Raw genomic sequence first — 16,557 nt, 5'->3', positions numbered from 1 at the left:
TAAAACAATAACAGATGGCTCCCATCCAAATCAATAGTATGCCAAGTCCAAGGATTTAAAATCTATCCCTTTATCATCAAGTACATCACAATAAATATTTAGCCCAAAATATCATTCCCCATAGATTGACTAACAATATTTCATGCTTGGTGAGTGATGATTGTGGCAAACAACTTACAATACAGGTTTGATTTTAAAATGTTCTGGGTCCATTTCCTCCACGCCTCTCAAAACTGGGTATAATATCCAAACAAAAGAATTCACCTCCAGACAAACTTTAATATCATTGACACATTTAATGGTATTTCTGGCAGATAGTCAAGATTATGTTAATCAAAACATTCAAGCCTCCCATAAAGTTAGCTGACAACATAAATTTGAGAATTAAAATTAATCTTGCATGCAAGAGTCAGTACCAAATTACAAAAATTGGTAATTAGCCAGGAATGCTCAAGCATAGCTCTTCCATTGCATGAAGTAAAAACTAGTCTAAAATTTGTATTAAATTAGAAAAGAACAATTTTAAATATAAAAGGTATTTCAGTTCAGGCACTGCAAGATGGATACTTACTTTCAAAAGCAAGTTTGGATCTAAATATGATATACAAATACCTAATTACAAGACATCAAGGCCATAGAGTACTAACTTTTGTTTATGGGAATTTATACACACTGGCCACTCTACAATAACAGTTGACCATTTGTCTCTTGCTCCCCCAAATAGCTTCTGTTAGAATGATGGAATGATTTAAACACAGTAGCCCATTGTATCAATGATTGTACTATAAACTTTGATTGATCATCTAATTGGTAAGATTCTACTTTTTCCTTCAGATACAATTAACCATAGGAGAGCATGATGTGGCAATGGAGACTTAGCTATCAAAAATGTTAATTGGAATCAGAGCAGATATTCCACTGGCAGGGCTCAAAGGATGATCACGACTGCTAGAACTAATTTCAACCCCAGGAAATTACTGTAGGAGTTCAGGGCAGTGACAGAGGGTCAATTATCTTCACCTGCTCCTCAAATAACTATCCAACTTTTGTGCATTTCACTTACATGGCAAGCAACAGGCTTTTGCCATTTTCTATATTGAGCCTAAGCCAATAACATTAAATGTTATATTTTGAAAGAGATATGCAATTAGATTCACCTTAAGACTCATGAATCACAAAAATGTAATAATTTGCATACATCAACTAAGATCTGATCCTATTAACTATCTTCTAAATTATACTTGCAGTTTTAAGAATGGATTAAATGGACCAGTGAATGATTAAACAAAATTTGCCCATAAAAAGCCCAGCACAACTTATCAATAAAGAACTTCAATTAGAACAATTTACGAAATTGCTAGCTTTAGCTTACTTTGTGGATTTAGGCCATGGGAGTGCAAAGAAACACCCCACGTGAGAATGTTTGGAACAAGAAAGATGGATCTACATATACTACCTGCCAAAGTGTAAACTAATCTACCATACAGCTAACTTGAAGAATGTTTACGTACACCTTAGATATACGGCAATTATATTTACATGACTACTTTAAAGATCTCTGGATCCTCTAAAGCATTTCCAGTTAACAAAGTACACTTGCAGGATAGCTACTCTAGTAGAAATGCTTACAAGTTGGCAAGCTTGAACCAAAAAGCAAATTGTCTTCATTGAAGACATTAACATAAAATAGCAGTACACAAAGAAGAGGTCCCAGTATGGATCCCTTCAGAACATGCTGAGTCAGACATCAAGCAGTCCTATAAACCAGGGGTCCCCAACCTTTTTTGCACTGCGGACCGGTTGAATATTGACAATATTCTTGCGGACCGCCCGACTGGGGCCGGGGGGGGGGGGGTGGGGGAGGTGTGGAGTGTTCAAGTAGGGTTAAACTCACCTCAGCATCTCTTTTACAGTCAGGGTTGCCAACTTTCTCACTCCCAAATAAGGGAGAAAAGTAACAGTCAAATCCTGACGAAGGGTCCTGGCCCGAAACATCGACTGTACCTCTTCCTATAGATGCTGCCCGGCCTGCTGCGTTCACCAGCATTTTTTCTGCGCGTTGACGGGACACTTGTGTTTACCTCAGGAAAGACTACCATGACCATGAAGCCTTGCACGGGCACCTGTGTGCACACGCATGACTGCGCGTGTGGCGTGCACATGTGCGTACGTGCCGATTTTTCCCCCCCCCCCCCCCAACAAATCGGTTTTGGCTTAATCTTCCCAACTATGCTGTACATATATTATTTCTATTTTATATAAGCTGTGTATTTATCATATCATTCCTGCTTTTACTATACGTTAGTGTTATTTTAGGTTTTACGTATTATTTGGTAGGTTATTTTTTTGGGTCTGGGAACGCTCAAATTTTTCCCCATATAAATTAATGCTTCTTCACTTTATGCCATTTCAACACGAAAAGTTTCATAGGAACGCTCTACCTTAGCGGGGGGAAATACGGGACAAGGGCTGTCCTGTATGGGACAAACCAATTTAGCCCAATATACAGGATGTCCCAGCAATACAGGACAGTTGGCAACCCCATGTTCAAGTTCAACAGTGCGTGACAGGGAATGAGGAAAGGTGCAGCTGACTCATATCGTTTCCTTGCGACCTGGTGGTTGGGGACCGCTGCTATAAAACTACTACCTTCTCTCATATGGGAAAGATAACTCCGAATACAAAACTGCCAAGTCACCATGGATCTTAAACTTCTGCATGAACCTACCATGAGGGATGGTACACTAAGTAGCCCACACATCAGCCAAATTGTGTTGTCTTGTTACAAGATACATAATAAGTACAAGACCTGTACGTAATAGACAATGAATATTGAGAAGAACCCCCACACTGGAAATTGATAATGTTGGATACACAGATCAGGCAACATGCATGGGAAGAGAAAACCTAATACTCCAGATCAACAAACTTTCATCAGAATAAAAATTTTAAAAATAGTTTCAAGTTGGAGAGGGATAGATATGCCAGGGGTGATAGTAGCTCTGGGAATAAGCCATCGACAAAGCCAGCTGCTTAATAGGTTACAAGAGGAAAACCAAAAAAGGGACATGAAAAACAACAATTTGGAGTCTGTAGGAAATGACGTCCGATTGTGCTAAAAAAGAAAATAATCAGCATTACAGATTGATGACAAATAGGCCCAATAAACAGATAAAGTTATCCAAAGTTGTTAAAAGCTGATTCACCCAAATACAAGAGGTGCCATCCTCAGGCTTATTTTGGTTCTTACAGAAATTGCAAAATCTATAATCAAAGGGGATACAGAATGTAATATACTACGTCTGGTGCTCCCAGTGCGGCACTCCATATATTGGTGAGACCCGACGCAGGCTGGGAGACCGTTTCGCTGAACACCTACGCTTTGTCTGCCAGAGAAAGCAGGATCTCCCAGTGGCCACACATTTTAATCCCATGTCCCATTCCCATTCTGACATGTCTATCCACAGCCTCCTCTACTGTAAAGATGAAGGCACACTCAGTTGAAGGAACAACACCTTATATTCTGTCTGGGTAGCCTCCAACCTGATGGCATGAACACTGACTTCTCTAACTTCCGTTAATGCCCATCCTCCCCTTCTTACCCCATCCCTTATTTATTATTTTTTCCTCTGTCCCTCTCACAATCACTCCTTGCCTGCTCTCCATCTTCCTCTGATGCTCCCCTCCCCCTTTCTTTCTCCCTAGGCCTCCCGTCCCATGATCCTCTCCCTTCTCCAGACTTGTATCCCTTTTGCCAATCAACTTTCCAGCTCTTAGCTTTATCCCTCCCCTCCTGTCTTCTATAATTTCGGATCTTCCCCCTCCCACTTTCAAACCTCTTACTATCTCTTTTTTCAGTTAGTCCTGATGGAGGGTCTTGGCCCGAAACTTCGACTGTGCTTCTTCCTATGGATGCTGTCTGGCCTGCTGCGTTCCACCAGCATTTTGTGTGTTGCTTGGATACAGAATTAAATTGACAGTGGTCAGAATTGACAAAGATAGTTGGAAAATCTCTGCAAATTTAATGCAAGTGCTCCACAAGCATTTAAACTAACCGGTCTTTGATTTCTTCAATGTCAGACAACCACATTGCGAACATTGACTGGAAAAGACCTTGTAAGAAAACGTGTAAAGGAATCAGTGCTTCACTTGAAAAGACTGGTCAAATTTGGCAAAGTTGTTCAATACTAGAACATACTCAATATGAACCATTTCTCTGGGCCACAGTGTGCAGCTGTGGGGAACTTCCATGAACCCAAACTATACCCAATGCAAGAAGCAGTTGTCCTCTGGGACTTCCCTTCTATCATCTGAGGGTCCATCTATCTTCTCTAATACCTTTGCTTTCACCCCATCGCCTCCTGAACAAAATTGATTATGTTCAAGGTCAGAGCTCCAAAGTTCAAAGTAGAATGTAGAGTACATATATGTCACCACATACAACTCATTCTTTTTCCTGTGGACAAATCTATAGGACAATAACTAAGCAGGATCAATGAACAATGTGCAAATAAATATAAATAAATACCAATAGATAACAGATAAAGAATCCTTAAAGTGAGATCATTGGTTGTGGGAACAGCACCAATAGAATAAGTAGTTATCCTTTTCTTCTCTCTTCCCGTGAAGAAACTGTTTCTGAACCTGGCGGTGCGAGTCCTGAGGCACCTGTACCTTTTACCTGATGACTGCAGTGAAAAAAAACATGGCCCGGATGGTGAGGATCTTTGATGGAGGATGCTGCTTTTCTATGGCAACGTTTCGTGAAAGTGTTCAATGGTTGGGAGCGCTTTACCCGCAATGTACTGGGCCAAATCCACTAGCTTTTGTAGGATTTTCCACTCAAAGGCATTGGTGTTCCCAAACTGGGCCATAATGCAGATTGTCAGTGCACTCTCAATGACACATCAAGTTTTTCAAGGTTTGTGATGACATTCCAAACCTCTACAGACTTCTGAGGAAGTAGAGGGGCCGTTGAGCTTTCTTTGCTATTACATTTATATGACGTGTCCAGGACAAGTCCTATACAACAATTACTGACCCTCTCCACCTCTGACCATTCGATGCGGGCTGGCTAATCGACCTCTGGTTTCCCTCACCCGAAGATTACAACCAGTTCTTTGGTCTCGCTGAGAGGGGTTATGACAACACGCAGTTAAATTTTCAATCTCCCTCCTGCAAGCTGATTCATCACCACATTGATATGGCCCACAACAGTGGAGCCATCAGGAAATCTGGTGTTGCAACTTTGCTTAGCAACAGTCATAGGTATAAAACGAGTTGAGCAGGGGGCTAAGGACACATCTGTGGTGCAGATGAGCTGATGGAGACTGCAGAGATACTTTCCCCACTCCAAACAGATTGGGGTCTGCAAGTGAGAAAATCCACAATCCAATTGCACAATGTTCACCCCACTGGCTGCAATTCAATGGATCTTTTGTCACTCAATTCACCTTCAACAAGATGTCACCTCTAGATATCTTGCCTCCAAATGTTCAATCTTAATATTTCAGATTCACTCTCCGTATACACGTTTGATGTTTCCAGCAGTTTCGGATTTTTATTTTAGCTGTCTTTAAGTTTTCTTTTTATTTTGAAAAAATGCAGCACTTTAAACAAACTATATTCTGAAAGTCATTGTAAATCACAGCCATTTCAGAAAATTAAATTTTGTATACTGTACTTGGAAGGAATTAATTGTTCCGTCGAGCACAAAGAGTCTGTTATTTATACCTACCACGTTTACTCTTCAGGCAGATTTTTGATAACTTGGTTTACGTCAGTACAACACATTAGAATGTCCACAATAACTTGACACCACAATGTTCATCTCATTGCTGATCTTGAAAATTCATGTCTATCAACACTTCCCCATAAATTTACAGCAGTAGCCTGCTATCCAAGATCAAGAGACTGCATACAGGAATTTAAATTACAGTAGGTTGACATTTTTATTCTCCCTTCCTCAAATATGCAAACATGAGCCAAGTTTCATTTTCATTGGTCAACAGGTTGAATAAATACACTTCCAGCTTCAAGCTCAGTGCAGAGAAGGGCCTCCTACCAATTTCATAACATTTTGTTTAAAACAAGTTCTTTGTATTTCTTACAACAGATGGCTGTATTATTTGTTGCAGTACATTTACATTTCAGTGGCTTGTTATCATATCCAAATGCTGAAGCTTTAGGTGCTGAAAAGAATTACTGTAAAGGAAATTTTGGAATCAAGATTTTATTTTATGAATGTATAGTTGAGGGCAAGGAAAGCAGTAAAAGCAAGTAGTGTAGGAAGATTGAGGTAACCATAAATCAATGTGGGCTGCCTGGCAATAATTACTGCAGCTACAAACTGCAAAATAGGAAGTTACAAATAGGAAGATACCATTATGCTGCAAAAAAAGCCATTTGACAGGGTTGTGGCTAGTTATATGGCACAAAAAACGAGCTCTTCATGCCAAATCATTTATCTACATTACATCCATTGCCTTCAGTGTCTTCTCTATTTAAGCGCCTGACTAAAATTTCTTAACTGCAAGGTATATATCTGACTCTACTACTTCTGCTAGCAAGCTCCAGATACAAACCAATGGAAAAGTTCCTTCAAAGCCCTTTTAAAATTCTTTCCATCCATGTTCTTGCTTTTGTCACCACTAGTAAGTGACAAAAATTCTGATCATCAAATCTAGGTCACACAACCCTCAGTTAACGGTATGGGTCCATGACACGTAGAAGGTCGGGGGCCCTGATCTTGCTTATTTATGCCTCTAATAAAATCAAGACATCCTTTTGCCCATTTTTGAGAGAAGATTAACCCACTTCTGCCCATGTTTAAAACCCAATCAGGCAATACCCCAGTGAATCTCCTTGGCACTTTTGCCTGTACAGCCAGAAATGCACACATTACAAAGCACCAGCTAGGCCACAACTTGTTAAAATAGTAACATGGCATCACAACTTTCACATTTATGCTCAGACCTATAAATGTAGCATGCCATGTCTTCATCACCCCATGTTACCACTTTCAAGGAACTATGGATGCAAGCTCCAAGACTTCTGACAATAGCCAAATCCCTGCATTTGGCGAAAGAACAAAGGGAAAAATGGTGGTAAATACACAATAAGGTTTACTGGAAACCATTCACATTTACCAAAGTTTCTACATCGCTATTTTATTTTCTCCTCTCCCCACATTATACTTTCCCTCCTACTACAATGTGACATTAAAAATTTTCATTATGGCCAACATACCTCCAATCTCCTCCCCTCCCTGATTTAGTTTTCTCCAAGGAAAAGATAACAGATCTTAGCTTTCAGGTTAGGAAATGATGGTGCAGCTACAAGCCAAGACCACTGCAAACAACTGTCAAGTTAAATAGGCAATAAATCATTATGCAGAAACTTCTATCGTCTGATTCTGTCTAAATACACTGGCATGCAAAGGTCTGGGCACCCCTGGTCAAAATTTCTGTTACTGTGAATAGCTAAGTAAAAGATGAACTGATTTCCGAAAGAAAGTTAGAGATGACACATTTCTTTAATATTTTAAGCAAGAAAATTTCAAAAATTAAGAAAGTTTCAAAATAACAAAAAAGGAAAAGGGCCCAAAGCAAAAGTTTGGGCACCCTGCATGGTCAGTACTTAGTAACACCCCCTTTGGCAAGTATCACAGCTTGTAAATGCTTTCTGTAGCCAGCTAAGAGTCTTTCAACTCTTGTTTGGGGGATTTTCGCCCATTCTTCCTTGCAAAAGGCTTCTAGCTCTGAGATTCCTGGGCGGTCTTGCATGCACTGCTCTTGAGGTCAAAAGAGAAGCTAATCGAGAAAATAGTCAGGATTCCCTTTATTATTTGGGACACCATGGCACTTAATTGGGCAGGAGACTGTGCCAAACAGGTTCTATCTAGCATCAATCACGCAAATGGTTCTTAATTAGCATAGGTTATATTTACTTCTGTTCAAAAAGTAGTGAATTTTGTCACAGATAGTAAGCAAGAAATAAGCAGCAACACCATTCTTACTGTGGTTTCAAGCATTCAGGCTTGGCGATGCCAGAAATGGCCAAGAGTGAAATTGAAACAATTTCACTTATTCAAGTTAGGAACTATGAAGAATTAAGGTATTGACAATCATCTTGAATTTGACAATGGAAATGAAGATTTGGAGGATGTAATTTTCAAAAGCAGGGGTTCCCAACCTGGGATCCACAAACCCCTCCCACAGTTAATGGTCAGGTTCAATGGCATAAAACAAGTTGGGAAGCCCAGGTCTAAAGCATTGTATGACGGCAGTCCATTATCCGCATTAGGTGTCTGTGCTGATTTGGTTCATTTACAGTAAATCAAAAGAACGTGGCAGATGAATTCCTCTGATAACTATTAGGAACTAATACATTTGTACAGTGTTGTAGTGCTATTGGCAATGTTCTAGTTTTGTCTGTATTTCATTTAAATAGACAATTTGCTACTCAGTTAAAACAGTAGTTTGCCTTTTAAAAAAAAAATACCTTTGAACTATTTCAATGAAACTTGGGCTAACTGGACCAGCCACTTTAATTCACTGATCCCAATTAAATGTAAGCCACTGTATTTATAATTTGTGTCTTAACAGGAACTAAGCAGAGCTATCAAACTGATTAGATTTCCTTGACATTCATCAATTCAATTTTCTTCCAAATGATACAAAAAAAAAGGGGTGGAATTAAGCCTGTGGAGGATGGGTTAGTCCAATTTATCGAACCCTGCTGCAGCAGCCATGAGATCCAGACCAGAAGGAAGACTAACCAATGAGACCCGATTGTACATTACTACCCCACTGCCACCAACCCCTCACAAACACTTGTATTGCATGAAATTAAGCAACAAGTCCATTTCAGTGAATGACAGACCAGACTCAGACCACTACTCCTACTCCACTCCAATTCAGTCTTTACTTGCTTAACTAAAAAAAAAAATCCTGCTTTGTTAGCTTAAAGAACAAATTATAACTCTAGAAAAAAAAAACTTAAGAGCCCATTTCTACACCAAGTTCAAGTAATCTACCATTTAGAGAAAAATGTTAACATTAAGCCATTACTATCTCATTTAATTTACCAGGAGATGGAAAAGACAATTTACATTTTTAGCAAGAATGGTTGCAGAATTACTTGCAAATAAAGTACAAGAGAATCAGTGCTTCTCAGGATACTTTGTTTAAAGGGCAAAAAGTTTCTCTTCCGTGCAGAAAAGATTTGAGTTCTGGCAATACCCAGAAGGGACTAGGTTATATGGTTAGGACTTTATTCCTTGAAGCATACAAGAGGGGTGCATAAGACCATGAAGGGCATAGACAGGGTGAAGAATGCACAGCCTTTTCACTGGAGTTGGGGAATAAAGGGCAGAGTGTGAGAGCACAAGAGACTTAATGAAAAGGGCAACTCTGACCCACTACCATCAGGCAGGAAGTACCATTGCATTATTCCGACAAGGACAAAGATGAGAAAAAGCTTCTTTCCCCAGGCCATGAAGACTACTGAACTCTCTCCCATCACCCTGATCTCATCACTTATGAAGCACCAGTGACGTTATGCTGTTTACTTTTTAAAAACGTGTCATAAATGTACCTTATGCTAAATGTCAATCTTCTTGAATTAATTACTACTATTACTTTGTGTGTTGTGAGAGTTATGTGCACCTTGATCCACAGGAAGATGGTTTTATCTGGCAGCATCTATGTGTATAGTTGAATGATGATAAACTTAAACATGATCTGGAATGAACTAGAGAAAGTTGTTGAGGCAGGTATGAAAAACAACTTTTAAAAGACACTTGAATAGATACATATACAAGAAAGGTTTACAGATATGGGCCAATCATGTGCCAATGGGACAAGCCTCAACCTGCATCTTGGCTGGCACAGACTGGTTCAGCCAAGCAGATCATTTCCATGGTCTGTGATTCTTAACAAGGGTTTAAAAATCATTTAAAAAAAAATGCCACAGACCAGTACCATTAAGCAAGGAGTCCATGGACCCGAGGTTAGGAATCCCTAATCTGCAAGAGAGAGCAAAATCTCAGAAAAATCAGGGAAGACAATTAGGACTCCAGAGAAATTTCTTCAGAGAGTAGAATTTAACATCACAGGAAGCTGGAAGCCCAGTAGCAGGAATACAACGTGGATGCAGACAGATTTTGATGAAGGGCCATCCAAATGTATGGTATTGGATAGATCAAAGGCCATGATCTTTCTGAATGGCACAGCAGGCTTGAGGATTTGAAAAGTTTACTCATTCTCAAGTTTTCATTCCATTGTTCCTAATCAAAAAAAAATTGGCCAATCCAATTATTGCTGACAGGTATTCAAAACAAAATACACAAAATTGATTCTTGAAGGAAAAAATCCTGAAGAACAGGAAATGAGGCAAAGAATACTGGCTTTTGGCAGCCGTCTCCAGCTCTTTGTCATGAACACAAACATGGGTTTCCGCAAAGACACAGCTTGCCTGTGTCATTGCTGATTCAACCGCCCATGGATTCTGGACAATGGGCAGTTTGGCAGAGTTTATTTCAATGTTAACAATTGTTTTGAAAAGCATCTCCGAACATGAAAGACACTGTATCCACATTATCCAAGAATCTCACTAGTATCTCCCAACCAGAGGTAGGGGATTGGAGTGATTAGGAATCAGATTAGGTAATGTAAGCAAAACAAGAGAACATCTGCAGATACTGGAAATCGGAGCAAAACACTGGAGGAGTTCAACAGGCCAGTCAGCATCTGAAATAAAGTACAGTTGACATTTTGGGTCAAAACCCTTCAGCAGTACTGGACTTTGCCACCAGTTTGGATTGGCAAAAACAGCTCCACGGTCTATCAGCACAGCTGTACCACAAGGCTGTGCTTAGCCCCTCTGCTTTACACTTCTGCTTGACTGTGAGGTCAAGTACAGCTCTGATGCTATATTTAAGTTTGCTGACAACACCAATATCGTTGCCGAATCCAAGGTGATGAATTAGCATATAGAAGGGAGATTGAAAATCTGGTTGAGTAGTGCTACAACAACAACCTCCCACTCAATGTCAGCAAGACCAAGGAGCTGATTATTGACTTCAAGAGTAGGAAACTGGAGGCCCATGAGCCAGTCCTCATCAGGGGAGATCAGAGATGGAGAGGGTCAGCAACTTTTAATTCCTCAGTGTGATCATTTCAGAGGACTGTCTTGGGTCCAGTACACGAATGCCATTATGAAGAAAGCACAGCACCTTAGAAGTTTGCGAAGATGCAGCATGACATGTAAAACTTTGCCCAACTTCTGTAGATGTGCGGTGGCATGTATTAATATACATGTTGCATCACCATCTGTATGGAAACACTTGAATGGAAAATCCAGCTAAAAATAGTCATCACAGATAAAGCCCTCCCCACCTGAACACATCTACACAGAGTGCTGTCGCAGGAAAGTAGCATTCATCATCCAGGCCATGCTCTCTTCTCACTACAGTCATTAGGAAGGTGGTACAGGAACCTCACGACTCACTGCAGCAAGTGCAGGAACAGTTATTAACCTTCAACCACCACTTTCATGAACCAGAAGGGACAACTTCACTTACCCCATCACTGACCTGTTCCCACAACCCATAGACTTGAACTTTCAAGGACTACTCATCTCATGTTCTTGATATTTATTGCTTGCTTATTTATTACGCATATTGCTGAGTCTGTCATCTTTAGATGTTTGTCCATCCTGTTGGGTGCAGTCTTTCACTGATCCTATTGTGTTTCTAGGATTTATGAGTATGCCCTGCAAGAAAATGAACCTCAGTATTGTGTATGATGACATACATGTACTTTGATGATAAAGGAACTTTGAAGGTGGGGTGGAAGCAGCCAAAATTTTCACTCTGTTCTCAATTGCGAGATGAGGTTTTGCATGGGAAAACTGCAGCAGCGCCACTCTGTGGTTAGGCCATGTAGTTGCATGGTTCTAAGCAATCAAGGTTATTCAACTCTAAATAACAGCATCACCTATGTAACAGGTGCTGCAAAATCAGCACTCTTTCCACTTGCTATGTACTTGGATGAAATGAGCTGCATTTTTGCCCAAGGGTTTAACTGTATTCCAATTCCAAAAGTGTTCTACACAATCAACAGAGCAGGCATGCTGGAGAATAGAAGGAAGAGAAATTACTGGGGTCGTGCTTGTATCTCAACCACGCGGTTGCTGGAAGTTCAGGACTAGACTAGCATTTTGGAACCAACAGTATGAAAGTTGTTTTGGCAACTGTTCAAAATGCATCTCTCACCTTGTCATTATTATTCAAATTCACTAAATGATCACGATTGCCATTTTTATAGGGTTATTCTACAGTCTTGGTCTGTACTGTATATATAGAGATAAGTGCCTTTGTGTGGTACTGTAGTAATTTTATTTTTTGAACTGTACTGCTGTTGCTGCTGCAGCAAAAAAATTATGACATGTGAGTGATGATAAATCCAATTCTAACATGGTTCTCTATTGTGGACTGAGAATGGGAAGGGGTCCAGAGAGAGGGGAATCATGATTGGGAAAAGAGGGAGAGGGGAGGGAGTAGGAAGGACCAGAGAGACATTCTGAAATAATCAATAAACCAATTGTTTGGAATCAAGTGACCTTGCCTGGTGTCTCAGGGCTGGATGTGTTTGCATCTGCACCACCACCCACCCCTGCACTCCTCTTCTGCCACCTGTCCTACACGCCTCCTGCAACACACAAACCAGCAAGACTCTTGCACATTACTGCAGATACCATGCACGTTTACAAACTGCAGAAAATGCTGGAAACACTCAGGTCAGACAGCATATGTGGGAAGAGGTATTTCAGGGATGAAGACATTGCAACTAGATGAAACTGAGAAGAAGTTTTCAACTTGAAACGCTTTCCTTTTCCCACAGTTGCAGCATGACCTGCTGAGTTTCTGCAGCATTTTCCTCTGCTTCTCACATCAGATTTCCAGTATTTGCAATTCTGATTTTCAACTATTACATTCTTCAGCTTCAATTCCATGATGTTCCAGTGACAGCAATCTGTTTTAAAAATGCTGAGTTTACTGAACATTAGTTTTAAATAATTAGTAATTAACTTCACACAAGTTAACTCAACGCAAGTCACTCCATTTTTCTTAAGTGTACTTACAATTCTTCAGATTCAGGTTGATAGGAGGGGGAGGAGAAGATGGCAACACGACACAGCACGCACGGCTGCTCCGAAATATTGTATGTGTTAACTAGGGGCCATGCACAATCCTGATTTGATGGAGACAGACGTGAGAAGCACAGAGGAACATCTGGAGAAACTTCTGAAATGCCTGCTTTGCTGCCGCTGCTATTGTGCAATCGAGAATCTCCAGAGGGGAAGGCCCCAAATCCTCGGCTTTGCCTATTGCCAGGGTCGAAGTGCTTGGTGTCGGAGGCTTGAAGTTTCCGGAAGGACTCAAGAGTCGGCTGTGGTCGGGTGCTACCAGGATGCTGCATCGGCAAGTTTACGGCACTGGAAGCTCATGGCAGGAGTTTTTTTTTCCTTCCTTCTACCGACTGTGAGATGATGGGACTTGAGAGACTTCGAGACCTTTTTAAAAAAAAACTGTGCCCATGGTCCGTTCTTCATTAAATTACAGCATTGCTTTGCACTGTTGCAACTATATGCCATAATTATGTGTTTTTTGTTAGTTTTTCCAGTCGGTTTGTCTTGTGTTTCTGTGATATCATTCTGGAGAAACATTGCATCATTTCTTAATGCATGCATTATTAAATGACAATAAAAGGACTGCGTGTCCTCATAATCTAATCTCATCTAATACAGGTATTCCTCCAACCTATGGAACATGCTTACACATCGGCAAATGCAATGCCTTAATAATCATGGATGTCCAACATTAATCCTGCTCCTTAGTTCACTTATTTATTCAGAGATACAGTGCAGAATAGGGCCTTCTGGCTCAATGGGGCATGATGCCAAGCAATCCATCTATTTCACACTAGCCTAATCATGACCAATTAACTTAAAGTCTCTGCAGTGTGGGAGGAAACCAGAGCACCAGGAGGAAACCCCTGTGGTCACAGGGAGAATGTACACACATTTCAATCCAGGCAGTATCAAGGTAAATCTTCTTCGCACCCTCTCTAAAGCTTTTACATCCTTCTACAATGTGGCAACCAGCATTAAACAATATTTCAAGTGTGGTATGATCAGGATTTCTCTTTTTAAGGACACCAACATTACATTGTGGCTCTTGAAGCCAATCTCCAACGAATCAGAATCGGGTTTAATATCACCAGCATATCCCATGAAATTTGTTAACTTTGCGGCAGCAGTGTAATGCAATACATAACAGAGCAAAAAAAACTGAATTATAGTTAATATATATTAAATAGTTAAATTAAATAAGTATTGCAAAGTAAGTAGTGAGGTAGTGTTCATGGGTTCAATGTCCATTCATAAATTGGATGGCAGAGGGGAAGAAGCTGTTCCTGAATCATTAAGTGTGTGCTGTCAGGCTCCTGTTTCAGTGCTGTAATTGTTATATGGTTCTGTACAGTATCTCTTTCCTGATGGTAGCAATGTGAAGAGGGCACATCCTGAGTGATGGGGGTCCTTAATGGACGCTGCTTTTCTGAGGCACTGCTCCTTGAAGATGTTCTGGATACTGTGGAGGCCCATGATGGAGCTGACTAATTTTACAACTCTCCTTCAACTTGCACAGCAACTCTGAAGGGTCTATGGACGTGGACCCCAAGGTCCTTCTGTTCCTGCACACTGGTAAGAATCCTGCCATTCTGTCTTCAAATTTGACTTTCTAAAGTGAATCACTTTTCCAAGCTGAACCCATCTGCCACTTCTCAGCCCTGCTCTGCATCCCATCAACACCCCATTGTAAGCCTCCACAACCTTTCATACTATCCACAACAGCAATTTTCGTGTTATCTGCTAATTTATTAACCAACCCTTCCCATTCTTCATCCAAGTCATTTATAAAAGTCACAAGGAGAAGGGTCCCAGAACAAATCCTTTTGTAGAAATAATGTAGCATTCCGAATCAAGTATTATTGAAAACAAAAACTATTTTGTTTTAAATGAAAAGTGACATGCTATTATAGGACTAAAATCAGCAATTTTCATAATTTCAATTTTCCAATACAATACAGCCTCTTCCTGGATTATGAACAAACATTTTTTTTAAAAATTGAGATACAGTGCATATTCAAGCCACACCACCCAGCAATCCCCCGATTTAATCCAGCGTAACCACAGGACAATTTACAATGACCAATTAACCAAATGACTGGTATGTCTTTGTCCTGTTCGAGGAAACTGAAGCACCCGGAGGAAACACAAGCGATCACAAGGAGAACACACAAACTCCTTACAGACAGTGGCAGGAACTGAACCAGGGTCACTGGTACTGTAAAGCATTGTGAAAACCACTATGCTACCATGCAGTTCCTCATGGACACCCCACAAACAAATGAGCTCCTATTACATTTCAACAAACTTGGTACTCTTCTCATCAGTCTCGTGCTTCTGATACCATTCTTTACAATATTGTGAAGGTATGGTTACCATGTAGTGATTTTTGTTATACATTCCAACTTAATGACAACTAAAAACAGAACATATTTGTGATGTGGGGCCAACCTGTACTGGGTAAATTTACTGGCAGGATTGTTGGAGCATGGCAATTCTAGTTCCAAGTTTTACAATTGTCTTTGACTTTAAAAAGCTCAAAATTCACCCATTAAAAACTCTGCATCAATTCAAAAAGGCCACCTATTTTTCTCAGTTGTGTTGCCATGACAATGTTCTTCATTACACCAGAAGCATTAAATCAATTTCCTATGGAAAATTCTATAGAAAAATGAATTGAATAGTTGAGGTGAAGCAAACTCTGCAAAGGAGACCGTGTTGTTGGTAACCACACAAGAAATGTCATGGGAAAGAAAGATCAAATCTACTGACTGAAACAGGATTTTGAAAAAGGAAACGCTGATTTATTCCTCCCCACCACCAAATGTATTGTCAGAATAAAGTTTAAAAACAAGTAAATGCAATAAGATCTCAGATAATTGGGAAAAACTAACTTAGTCCTTTAGGAAAGTAGCTTTATTGCATGTTTAACGCTTACAGAAGTCATACTTATAGTTTTGTTACCAGATATCAAGTGTCTTGACGAAGGGTCTCGCCCGAATAAAACACCGACTGCATTCTTTTTGGTATGCCCCCATCCCCGGCCTGCTGAGTTCCTCAAGCATTTTGAGTGTGTTTATTAAGTTAGGTTAGTAATCATTTAAAAGTCTAAAGAAAACAAATAAAGCAGTTCAGATGGTTCAAGGGATTAAATGGGTGATTAGTTTGTATTACAACGCGCCATCAAATGCAAAAGCGTTTTCCCCCGACTCAAGTATACAGACAGATCACAGACCATGTTGATAGATTACTTAAATTCAACTACAGCACCAATTAGGGACCCTCAATGAAATAGACAAATTTCAGGATTCACTAGAATTCATATTACTGGTCAGAACATCGATTGCGTTGGCTTACAAATTT

The 16,557-nt window shown here is 40.1% G+C and overlaps 1 protein-coding gene across 1 annotated transcript in view; it reads right to left on the bottom strand.

Moving 5' to 3' along the window:
- Positions 1-16,557, bottom strand: part of rdh10a (retinol dehydrogenase 10a) — a 79,526-nt gene that overhangs the window by 61,472 nt on the left and 1,497 nt on the right. The window lies entirely within an intron of this gene.

Source organism: Mobula hypostoma, chromosome 1 (assembly GCF_963921235.1).
Source record: "Mobula hypostoma chromosome 1, sMobHyp1.1, whole genome shotgun sequence".
NCBI classification, from domain to species: domain Eukaryota; kingdom Metazoa; phylum Chordata; class Chondrichthyes; order Myliobatiformes; family Myliobatidae; genus Mobula; species Mobula hypostoma.
The sequence above is the reverse complement of the archived record's forward strand: the minus strand, read 5'-3'. Positions and strand labels throughout refer to the sequence as shown.